This window comes from Myxocyprinus asiaticus, chromosome 31 (genome assembly GCF_019703515.2).
Source record: "Myxocyprinus asiaticus isolate MX2 ecotype Aquarium Trade chromosome 31, UBuf_Myxa_2, whole genome shotgun sequence".
In the NCBI taxonomy this organism is placed as follows: Eukaryota; Metazoa; Chordata; class Actinopteri; order Cypriniformes; family Catostomidae; genus Myxocyprinus; species Myxocyprinus asiaticus.
This window is the reverse complement of record NC_059374.1, coordinates 21940589-21953062: the sequence shown is the minus strand read 5'-3', so window position 1 is coordinate 21953062 and position 12474 is coordinate 21940589. Positions and strand designations below refer to the sequence as shown.

At 39.1% G+C, this 12474-nt stretch overlaps 1 protein-coding gene across 4 annotated transcripts in view; it reads right to left on the bottom strand.

Moving 5' to 3' along the window:
- The window catches only part of LOC127421860 (small G protein signaling modulator 2-like), a 111241-nt gene that overhangs the window by 87427 nt on the left and 11340 nt on the right, over positions 1–12474 (bottom strand). The gene's annotated exons all lie outside the window — the stretch shown is intronic.

The window sequence follows — 12474 nt, the reverse complement described above, 5'->3', positions numbered from 1 at the left end:
TGTTTTTACATTGTAATCGAATCAAAATCAATGTGAAAACATGACATCTTCAATCTAACAAGGCAAACAAATTTAAGAAATTACACTTCAAAATTGTAGCGTGCGCATGTCTTGTAAAACCGTAAGATCAGCGTTGACTCCAGCGTAAACTTCCGGCCGGAGGCTGCTGCCCTGGCGCTTCTGCCCTGAAACTGTTGTTGCGGAGCTGCAGCTGGATATATCTCACTTTGGCGGGTAGCCTCAGCAGAAGCTAAGTTAATTGTATTCTCGTGTCCAGAGTTTTAGAAGCAGTAAATATGCTTCTCATATCTTACACGTGCATCTCAGAGGGGAGAATGAGGTGGGGTTTCTTGAGAACCACCTCAGCGCACATCAGTGTGCTCCAGAGATCGAACCAGAGCTCTGGGACAGTGCAGAGCGAAACTTGCATGATTCAATCGGCCTTCGATATCGCGGAGATCACAAAACGTATGTGATCCATTTTAATTCTACAAAGAACATTTTAGTTAAAAGCTCTATATGGAGGAAGTCAAATCTCTCAAACTGTTAGACAGCCCTGACATTATAAACAGCACTGACGAGGTAAAGAGATAACAGTGCATCCTGCATCAACATCGCTAAAAAGTTTTTTTAAATACACCTTATCATCCAAACTAAAATGTTTTTACAGCAGTGACACTATCTGGTAACTGGTATAGATGTATATTAAATCGATTAGGGCAAATCTACAGTATAAGATTTCATTCAGTCACCTTTTTCTTGATCCAAACCCTTAGGACTTTCTTCCATGAATGAAAAAAAAAAAAGATTCATGTATTTTTCCATTCAAGGGTGGGTCAAATATGGTGGTCTGAGGCATCCGCAGCTATATTGCGCTCAGAATCAGACCGCAAGATCAGAATTGCGCATGCAAATAGCATTTAGCAGCGATTTTGTGGGCGCATTTGTGCTGTTGCCTGATCTGCATAATTCCTTTAGTGAATCTGGCACTAAACGAGCACAGTTAGCACGTGCAAAAAATGGTGCTTTTAGAGGCCGTAATTCATTCTTAGTGAATCTAATTAATTAATAAAATGTGAACTTGAAGATATTAAGTAAATTCTACATTTTAACTCAATTCAAACATGTAAAAATGAATGCAGCTTAAAAGTAAATATTATTTGTGATTGTTTGTTATCTTTACAATACGTCATCATGTACCAATCATAAGGTATATAAACTTATGATAGTGATATTTATTTGCTAATTTAAGTACATTTCACAGGACTATAAACTAAGTAAATTTTACGTAACTTTTCGAAGCTGGTGTTCCCAGCATGCAACACTTAAATAATTAATATAATGAATTATTATTTAATCAATATAATTAATTAATTAATAATTAATGAGCTTACATGGTTTCACTGTTCGGTTTATTTACACCATTTCTATTGTTGAATTTGTTGTTACATTTGGTAACTTCTTGTTTTGTAAAGTCTGAAGTTAATTTTCTACTCAAAATTACACATTTATGATCAAAAATTCTGTTGATTGTTACCGTCATTGTGTTTTGTGCATCAAGTGATGAGGTCTGTGTGCACAGCTCTGGATCTTGTTTCTATCATCATTAAAGCAAGGTGATGTTGTATAATAGACTACACAGCATGCAAGCTTCCCTGTTTAAGACTTCCATGTGTCATTCCGTCTGTTTGAACAGCCCCTGGCCTGGGCTCATAGTCTGAGCCGCTTCACCACCGAGTTCAGCCGAATACCACTGTAATGAATAAAAAACAATGTGGTATTTCACTGTTATTATGAAGTTTGAGTCGGTTGTTGTATACTGTGGCATCAATAAGTGTAACACCATGTGAACTGTCTATTGAAGCGTCCTGTCCCCCGTCCCCCCATTTTTCTTTTGACTTAACATTTGGAAATGTGGACCGGCTAAAACTTTTTAACTTTAACTTTTTTTTTCTTTTTTTTACGGTGCTGAACGGTTTATTTAATGCACACTCTTGTGGACTAAGGAAACAACGTCAATAAAAAATAAAAAAAAAACACTCCAAATTTTTTGCAGTGTATTTCTCATGATTCTCTGTGGCAACATGAAAATTATAACATACATTGGAAAAGCATCAATTACACACCTAATGCTTATAGTTTGCTATATTTTGTTGCACTATGGCTAAAAAGCATCCTGTCTTTGTCAGTAAGTGAAAAATAAATATTTCCCAATGTGTCCATTTTATACAGACCATAATCATTTTAACGCACACTAAATCGTAATTACGATTTCCAAACTCGTAAGTAGGAACTTCCCAGAAGGGCTTGAAGGCAGCAATAGTTCATTATCCAGCTACTACAATATAATGATTAAGACACCGTTATTATGATTAAGAATGACATATTTGAAGTGTGTTATTTATTTTATTTTACACTAAATACAAACAGAGAAATCTGTGTGGGCACTTACCCATGTAATTCTTAAACAAGCATTAGCGGAGGCAGCATCAGGACAGAGGATATTATGCAGCTCTAATGGCTCAGCATCGGTGAGGGCATGTCCGTACAGTGTGTGCTCTACATAATGGGAAGGCAGCACGGCACATGATTCAACAGCAACACCAATATCAAAACACACCAAAAAGGATGCCAAATGGATGAGATTCTAAGAAACCCCTTTTTTGGCTTTTTGATTTGTCTCATTACTGAACAGAGGCCCAAAAGTGGCCAGTTTAGATAATACATATCATTATACAACAATAGAGCGCAACTTCAACTTTCTTCTGGTGAAGAACTACACTACCCATGATCCTGAAGAGAAAGATCCACCAATCAGAGAACCGCTGCCAACAAAGCGTGCCAGACAAGTCCAACAGCAACAGCCCACTTCCAAGGCACAGTGTGAACCGGGGTTGCGTTAGCCGAAAATTCTTGATCATTTACAAAAAGAATGTTAATCAGTGATGGATAATTTCAAATGATGTCCATCATTTTGACAGATATAAAAGAAACAATAAAACCATTTTAACCTAGTACATACATTTGACTTCACTCTCTTTCGCACTCTGTGTACATGTGCCTTGCAGAGGTGCCATCACATGCCACAAAGTAGTATTGCCAAATTTGTACACTTTTTTTTTTTTTTTTTTGCAAGCAACATAAAATCTTATATAAATATCGATAATTGAATGGTTCAAGATTGTTTGCTATAATACAGTAAACAGAAAATAGGAAAAAAGCATGTATTTGCTCCATAGGCTAAACATGATTAATTTGGCTAAATTTATGCCATTGGCATTAACACAGTCAAAATGATGGAAAAACAAAAATGAAAAAGAAAAAAATGTCCACAAGGTCGCACAAGGGTTAAGCATCTTTAGGTGTCTTCACGCTCCCAGCCCTGTATGCCGAGAAAAGTGCACATTTAAATGAAAAATAACACACAACCAACTAACGATGGCTAAAAATGTGCATTCCCTACCAAAGAGCGGCACTTTGCGTCACCGCGATAACAAGGATACACAAAAATTGATTGTGGTTGACACATTTCTGTCCGTATAGCGATGTAATCTGTATATCGCCCACCTCAAGTCACTTAAAAAAAATTTTGACATTATCTTTTAGCCTCCTCCCACATCCCTTGACAAATCTTTTGAAGAAATGCTCTTTTGAGCTGCACATGCGCGCTCCATGGTAGCTTTGGAAATGGCTCACAAAAACCTAGCTAGCTAGCATTATCCACTCCTGCATAGAAAAAAGCTCAAAAGTTAATCAACAGCCAACATTTGCCTAGCTGGCAAGCAAGTTAAACATACAAGCAATTTACATAATGCTAAATATGACAATCCACATTTTGTTTTATTACTCCTGACCAGTGTTGGGTAATGTTACTTTTAAAAGTAACTCATTAGATTATTGCGCTACTCCTTAAAAAGTAACTTAATTAAAAAGTGATTTTTTTTATGGAAAGTAAAGTGTTGCGTTACTTTTGTGTTATTTTTTTCTCACGGCCACTTTCTCTTCTGCTATGCTATGCATGCCATACAAATAAGCCATATACTGCATACAAGAGACATTACAGGTCATGCTAGCTACTGTACAACATTCATGTCAAAACAACATAGTAAACAAACAGATATTTAGAAAGTCTACAATCAGTAGGTCTTCACGTCAGTAGGTCTTCACATCAATAACATGAATATGCATGATTTGTTTTTCCATCAACATGGCAGTCAATATGAATAATGAAGAATACCCACTGTCTACCTAAAGCAGCAAAGTACAACACTTGAACCTGCATCATAAACTCAAACCCTTTTTCAGGACACTGTATTTTAAAGATAATTCTGTAAAAATCCAAATAACTTTACAGATCTTTATTGTAAAGGATTTAAACAATGTTTTCCATGCTTGTTCAATGAACCATAAACAATTAATGAACATGCACCTGTGGAACGGTTGTTAAGACACTAACAGCTTACAGACGGTAGCCAATGAGGTCACAGTTATAAAAACTTAAAAGACCTTTCTACTGACTCTGAAAAACACCAAATGAAAAATGCCAGAGTCCCTGCTCATCTGCGTGAACGTGCCTTAGGCATGCTGCATGGAGGCATGAGGACTGCAGATGTGGCCAGGGCAATAAATTGCAATGTCCGTACTGTGAGACGCATAAGACAGTGCTACAGGGAGACAGGAAGGACAGCTGATCATCCTCGCAGTGGCAGGCCACGTGTAACAACACCTGCACAGGATCGGTACATCCAAATATCACGCCTGCGGGACAGGTAAAGGGTGGCAACAACAACTGCCCGAGTTACACCAGGAATGCACAATCCCTCCATCAGTGCTCAGACTGTCCACAATAGGCTGAGAGAGGCTGGACTGAGGGCTTGTAGGCCTGTTATAAGGCAGGTCCTATCCAGACATCACCGGCAACACTGTCGCCTATGGGCACAAACCCACCTTCGCTAGACCAGACAGGACTGGCAAAAAGTGCTCTTCACTGACGAGTCGCAGTTTTGTCTCACCAGGGGTGATGGTCAGACTCGTGTTTATTGTTGAAGGAATGAGCGTTACACTGTGGCCTGTACTCTGGAGCGGGATCGATTTGGAGGTGGAGGGTCCGTCATGGTCTGGGGCGGTGTGTCACAGCATCATCGGACTGAGCTTGTTGTTGCTGTAGGCAATCCCAAAGCTGTGCGTTACTGGGAAGACATCCTCCTCCCTCATGTGGTACCCTTCCTGCAGGCTCATCCAGCATGACAATACCACCAGCCATACTGCTCGTTCTGTGCTTGATTTCCTGCAAGACAGGAATGTCAGTGTTCTGCCATGGCCAGCGAAGAGCCTGGATCTCAATCCCATTGAGCACGTCTGGGACCTGTTGGATCGGAGGGTGAGAGCTAGGGCCATTCCCCCCAGAAATGTCCGGGAACTTGCAAGTGCCTTGGTGGAAGATTGGGGAAACATCTCACAGCAAGAACTGGCAAATCTGGTGCAGTCCATGAGGAGGAGATGCACTGCAGTACTTAATGCAGCTGGTGGCCACACCAGATACTGACTGTTACTTTTGATTTTGACCCCCCCTTTGTTCAGGGACACATTATTCCATTTCTGTTAGTCACATGTCTGTGAAACTTGTTCAGTTTATGTCTTAGTTGTTGAATCTTTTTATGTTCATACAAATATTTACACATGTTAAGTTTGCTGAAAATAAAAGCAGTTGAAAGTGAGAGGACGTTTCTTTTTTTGATGAGTTTATATGTCATCATATGCAGTGCCCTTCGACAATGTCAGAGTCAACTTAAGATGTTTTTCAAAGGTCAGGATAATTCAGTGGGGAATACCAGTCTAACATGTTCAAGGAATAAGTCTGATGAATAAATAAATATTCTTTACTTTAGTAATCTCAGTGCACGCTTGTTTTGAGTTGATCCACTGCGCGTACAGACACCACAACTTCAAAGGCGCATGTTGATACAACTTGAATGGAATCGTTGAATGGAAAACAAAAATGTAGAATATCTTTAGAAACTAAGACGTTTTCTCTGCATACACAAACCACGTAGAACGTTGCTTGGAGTCACTGATCCAGAGTCAGCTTTTCTCATCCCATTCTCCCAGTTACAGGGAGCTCTAACACGGAGCAATTATATTATGACTGTGTATATATAGAGGGTGCCCTCTCCATTGCCTGGTATTAAAGATGTATTTTGGGCGTTCCGATCACAAGTGGACCTGCGCCATCACTCTTTTGACCACTTGTGTTGAGATTTCGTGTGGAGTGTCTCTGATTTCAAGACTACATTCATTAATCATTGTCAGTGTGTTACTGCATGATAATAAAGTGTAAAAAAATAATAAGAACAAAAAGAAAGCACAAAATTGGCGTATCGTTTCTGCCAATTACACTTGTATTTAATCTAAGCACAAACATGACATTTTGAGCAGAATCCTCAGTTATTTTGGTGGAGTAGGACTAGATATATTAACTGAGCTTAAGGCTACATCCACATTAATCCGGATACAGTATATTTGAAAACAACGTTTTCATTTTCGAAACACTCTCCATCCACACTTCCATTTTCAAGCGTTTCCCAAAAGTTTCTCACCCACACAGAAACATTTGAAAACTCTTAAATCCCCTTACTGGGCATGTGAAAAATCGCTGTTCCATGTACCATCTGAAAAACAATTGTCCTCATGTTCCGTCAACAGACAGCAATTCCGAGTAAACTTCCCGCCGCCTTTGAAGGAATGCAATGTGAAGGTTGTACAAAGTAACATTTATCTTTAACAATGCTAACAAAGTTAATATCAGGCACAACAACGCCGCTACAACATGGGCCGCCATCTTGATTGTTTTGTGTTGAATGGTTCACATGACTGCGTCACAACAAATATTTCATAGTTGTCAGATATCTCCATTTTCCCTATTCACACTACAACCCGAAGACGGCGTTTTTCAAATTTATCCACTTGGGGGAGCATTTTTCAAAAGCTCTGTTTTCGCTGTCAAAAAACGCCATCACAGTGTAGACGCAAGGCCAAAATGTAAAGAAAAAGATGCATTTTCAGACAAAAACATATTTGTGCGGATGTGGCCTAAGTCAAATGTGTGTGTTTCTCATCTGTGTCACTATATGTTGATATTAGACACACTGAAGAACTTCTGTGAACTTGTGTATGTATGCATGCGCTTCTTCAAATTTTACGATCAGATGGTTATTTCCTTTTAAATCCACTTGTAACTGGCAAAGTTTAAAAATCTTTAGAAAAGCAGTTGATTGACAGGTAGAATTTTCACTCTTTGGTTTCACCACACTCACTTGGGGAGTCAAAAATCTGTTATACTGTATATACACAGTACGGTCCTGTATGTACCATTATAATAGATGATTGTACTTATGAAAAAAAACAAGTATGACAGATAAAAATAGGCCATGACAGAATTTTACAACAGAGTGACAGATAAATATTTTTTCTAGTACAACCTCTGAGTGTGATTGACGCAATTGAGTCGGTCTCCCTTAACCCGACTAATTATATTATTTGTAAATATCTAAATATTTTGGAATAAACTTAATATATACAGTATATATGAATGGTGATTGAGGCTAACAATCTACCCAAGATCTCCATTTGTGTTCCACAAAGAAAGAAAATCTTTTGAAACAACATAAGATTGAGTAATGACAGAAATTTAATTTTTGATTGTACCAAGCATCAAATATTATTGCCATCTTAGAACATTACTACTTCTGCCAAACCTTGTTTCTCCTTTACCGCTTCTAAGTTTGTTTTACCACCATCCCACCCTTTCACAAACACCATGTTTATCATCCTACATTGCACTGGCACAATCCTTGTGTTCAGATATTCCCCTGAAACATAATTTAGCTGGAAGTGCATTGTCATACATTGTGGTGACGTGGGTGAGAGCGTGTTCCAGTATGAAAAAGAGGGGGTGGCAGGCTGTGTGGGGAATCCGTGCTTGGCGACTCTCATCTGTAATAAAGAGAAACTGCTTTGCTTTTTGATGGTGACGACAGATTGGCAATGTTCCCTGACCATCCCTCACCAGCCACCCACCCACACTCCTCTGAAGAACATTTGCAAAGCATTTACACTGAAATCTCATCAGCCCCTTACGGTCACGACTCAGATGGTCTCATGCATACCATGCGAGGTAACTCTGAATGTGAAAACCAGAGTGAAGGTTGGAATGGACAACATTTTTTATTTCTTTTAGTGTTGTACATTTTCTCTTCCTTGGTCTCTCTAACTTTCACAAGACAAACTAAAAGACAGACATGTGAATATAAACTACACAACAGGATATAACAGTACGTCAGTCCTAAAATTGTTTTCAGATAACTTTAATACAGATCTATATACTCATTCCATGCCAAAAAAACCCAGACAGAAAAAGAATACTAAATGGCAATAATGAAATGTGATGATGCAAGTCATGAACATTTAACATGACATTTATCTAGATGCATTGATCCTCTAAGGAAGACTGAAGACATACATTGATTGCACACTTTAATGGGATCTAACAAATTGTTTATAGACTGATATATCAGTCAGGCTGACTAATCTATAGATATTTGCAATTTTGAGGTTTTCGCCATTAGGCTTGGGAACCGAGAAACATTTTCCATTTTTTTAAAACTACCGGAACCAAATAATTTTCATGACTTTCGGTTAGGTTTAGTTCTCGAACGTGCGTTCTGTGGTTGGGAGTTTCCTGCTACCATGCAGCGGCACTGCAACACCGCTATTGAATGAGCAGCGCAAAACACACAGCATGGCCGGATTAGTCCTATTCCCAATAAAATGATCAAATGGTTGACTCAGTTGAGTGACTATTGACTAATATACACTGCCTGGCCAAAAAAAAATAAAAAAAATCACCATTTGGATTTAAATAAGCAGATACTTAAGAGCCTATGATTGGATCATTATTGCAGTGATTGATATGTTTCAGCTGGCAACAATTCCTTTAACCCTAGCTGATGCAGTGTGTAGCTTCTCATTTCTTAAACAACCATGTCAGAAGACGTATCCCATGGTCGTGGAAAAGATGTTACTGTGTTGCAGAAAGGGCAAATTATTGGCCAGCATCAAGCAAAGAAAACAACTAAGGAGATTGCTGAAATCACTGGAATTGGGTTAAGAATTGTCCAACACATTATTAAAACCTGGAAGGATAGTGGTGAACCGTTAGCTTTGCGGAAGAAACGTGATCAGAAAAAAAATCTTGAATGACCATGATCACTAAAACGTAAAAAGTCACATCGTAAAAAAAATCGACAGTAGAACTCACGGCTATGTTTAATAGTGAAAGTAAGAGCATTTCCACATGCACAATGTGACGAGAACTTGCAAGATTGCGACTAAACTGCTGTGTGGCCACAAGAAAGGCACTTGTTATTGAGGGTAATCTGAAAAAACAACCTCAATTTGCTAAGAAGGATAAAGATTGGACTGTGGAGCAATAGAAAAAGGTCATGTGATCTGATGAGTCCAGATTTACGCTATCCCAAAGCAATCAGGGTAAGAAGCAAGATGCACCCGTCATGCATAGTGTCCACTGTACAAACCTCTGGAGGCAGTGTTATGATATGGGGTTGCTTCAGTTTGTCAGGTCTAGGCTCAGCAACGTTATGCGGCAATAAAATTAAGTCAGCTGACTACCTGAATGTTCTGTATGACCAGGTTATCCCATCAAAGGATTTTTTCTTCACTAACGGCATGGGCATATTCCAGGACGACAATGATTCATCGGGCTCAAATTGTGAAAGAGTGGTTCAGGGAGCATGAGGAATCATTTTCACACATGAATTGGCCACCACAGAGTCCTGACCTTAACCCCATTGAAAGTCTTTGGTATGTGATGGTCAAGACTTTACGGAGTTGTTCGACTCTCCCGTCATCAATACAAGATCTCTGCCAAAAATGTATGCAACTCTGGACAGAAATAAATGTGACATTGCATAAGGTTGTTGAAACAATGCCACGACGAATGCACGCCGTAATCAAATCTAAAGGCGGTCTAACAAAATATTAGAGTATGCAACTTTTTTGGCCAGGCATGTGATCTCAGCGATTTCGTCCGTGGCATGATTTTTGGTGCCAGATGGGCTGGTTTGAGTATTTTTGTAACTGCTGATCTCCTGGGATTTTCACGGACAACAGTGTCTAGAGTTTACTCACAATGGTGCCAATAACAAAAACATCCAGTGAGCGGCAGTTCTGCGGACGGAAATGCCTTGTTGATGAGAGAGGTCAAAGGAGAATGGCCAGACTGGTTCGAGATGGCACAAAGGCTATGGTAACTCAGATAACCCCTCTGTACAATTGTAGTGAGCAGAATCGCATCTCACTAGGTGGATGGGCTACAACAGCAGAAGACCATGTCGGGTTCCAATTCTGTCAGCCAAGAAAAGAAAGCTGAGGATGCAGTGGGTACAGGCTCACCAAAACTGGACAGTTAATGACCAGAAAAACATAGCCTGATGGTAGGCCAACTGCAGCCTCAGCTTTCTGTTCTTAGCTGTTGTGAACATTAACTGATGATCCTGACCCGTATCTGCCTGATTTTATGCACTGCAATGCTGCCACACGATTGGCTGATTAGATAATCACAAGGATGACTGTCGGTGCCAGATGGGCTGGTTTGAGTATTTCTGTAACTGCTGATCTCCTGGGATTTTCACACAACAGTCTCTAGAATTTACTCCGAATGGTGCCAAAAAACAAAAAACATCCAGTGAGCAGCAGTTCTGTGGATGGAAATGCCTTGTTGATGAGAGAGGTTAACAGAGAATGGCCAGACTGGTTCAAACTGACAAAATCTACGTTAACTCAGATAACCACTCTGTACAATCGTGTTGAGAAGAATAGCATCTCAGAATGCTATTCTGAGATGTGGGTTGGCGCTGTTTTGGCGGCATGAGGGGGACCTACACAATGTTAGGCAGGTGGTTTTAATGGTGTGGCTGATCGGTGTACACACACATACACACACACACACACACACACACACACACACACACACACACACACACAGTATATACACACCACTACTAACAAAATCTATGCAAACCCCTTTTTAATATACTGTAGTGGAATTAATATAAACAGCAAATGTAAAAAAAAAATTACAAAAAAGTTTAATTCCTATTCACATTGCTTTTCTAGAGCAGCTGCATTACTGCATTAATGTCACAGTAAACCTGGTTAAAATCTAGAGAAATAAACCACGGAAGCTGTGAGCGAACATCACCTCAAAAGACACTTTTTTCACAGCTTTTTTCACAGCTTAGCTTGAGTGTAATTAAGTACTGAAGTACTGAGTGAAGATTAAGCACTGTGGGGATTAGATATGGTGCTGTTGGGTCTGTCGCATTTACACAGCAAATATCAGATTCAGACTCTTCTTAAATCAGAGGTAATGAAAAGGGGGACTGAATGAATACATACTCATTATGATGTCCAACACTCCGAAAAAGCATGCTCAGTGCTAGAAAAACAAATGTATTAATTCAGATTTATTATCAGATGTTCGGCAATTAAAAAGCACCAACAGCCATAAAAAAGCAGAAGGACAGAATGGGAGAGGAAGAGAGAGAAGTGAGTCACAGAGTAGCCCAGGGCTGACTTCACTGCTTGTCATCATGTGACCTTTAACCTCAATGCACAGTGGCCATCTCATTTTAATATTTTTAACCGAGAGCAGTCACGGAAGAAAACATGCATTTGGATAAATCTGAGCATTTTTGCATAACCATGACAACATGACATAGTAATAAAAGCATGCAGGTCACATTTTTGATTTTTGATTTGTTGTGACAGGCCCTGGCCCCTGATGCCTTGTACTGTGCCATTTAGACCTACAGCGTTCCGATGGGTTTGAAATTCACACAACACAACAACTGCACCTCAAAGCAAAAGCTGGCACACCATATTGGATGACAAGACACACATACACTGTAAATATCAACAAGCCCAAGTAGCATCAGTGCAAGAATATCTGCTAAGTGCGAAACACAAATGGTCAATTGAAATGCATATTTGCATTCACGCATAAATCAAGTACTTGCTATATGCAAATCACTGATGTCTATTACAAAAAGGTTAAAGCATTTAAACAGTAAGAAAACATGGGTTTAATTAAGCAAATTATTGTACTATTGCTGTATATTACAGGGGGCGTGACTAATCCAACGGCTCAGTCTCGTGGAAGTAGATCGGCTGAAATCGCTTACAGCACCTTTAAGTACATAGTAATTAAAGACACCTAACATAAAGCGGTTTTAAGAGTACAAATCAGTAATGTTTTGTATTGTATACTATCGTTTTCCAGCAAATGTGTTTATGAATATAGTACAATTTCCAGTTACCATTCATTTAAAAAAAATAAAATAAAAAATGTTTTTTAAATCTAGTATTATTTGTAAAGAAAATGTAACATTTAAGGAA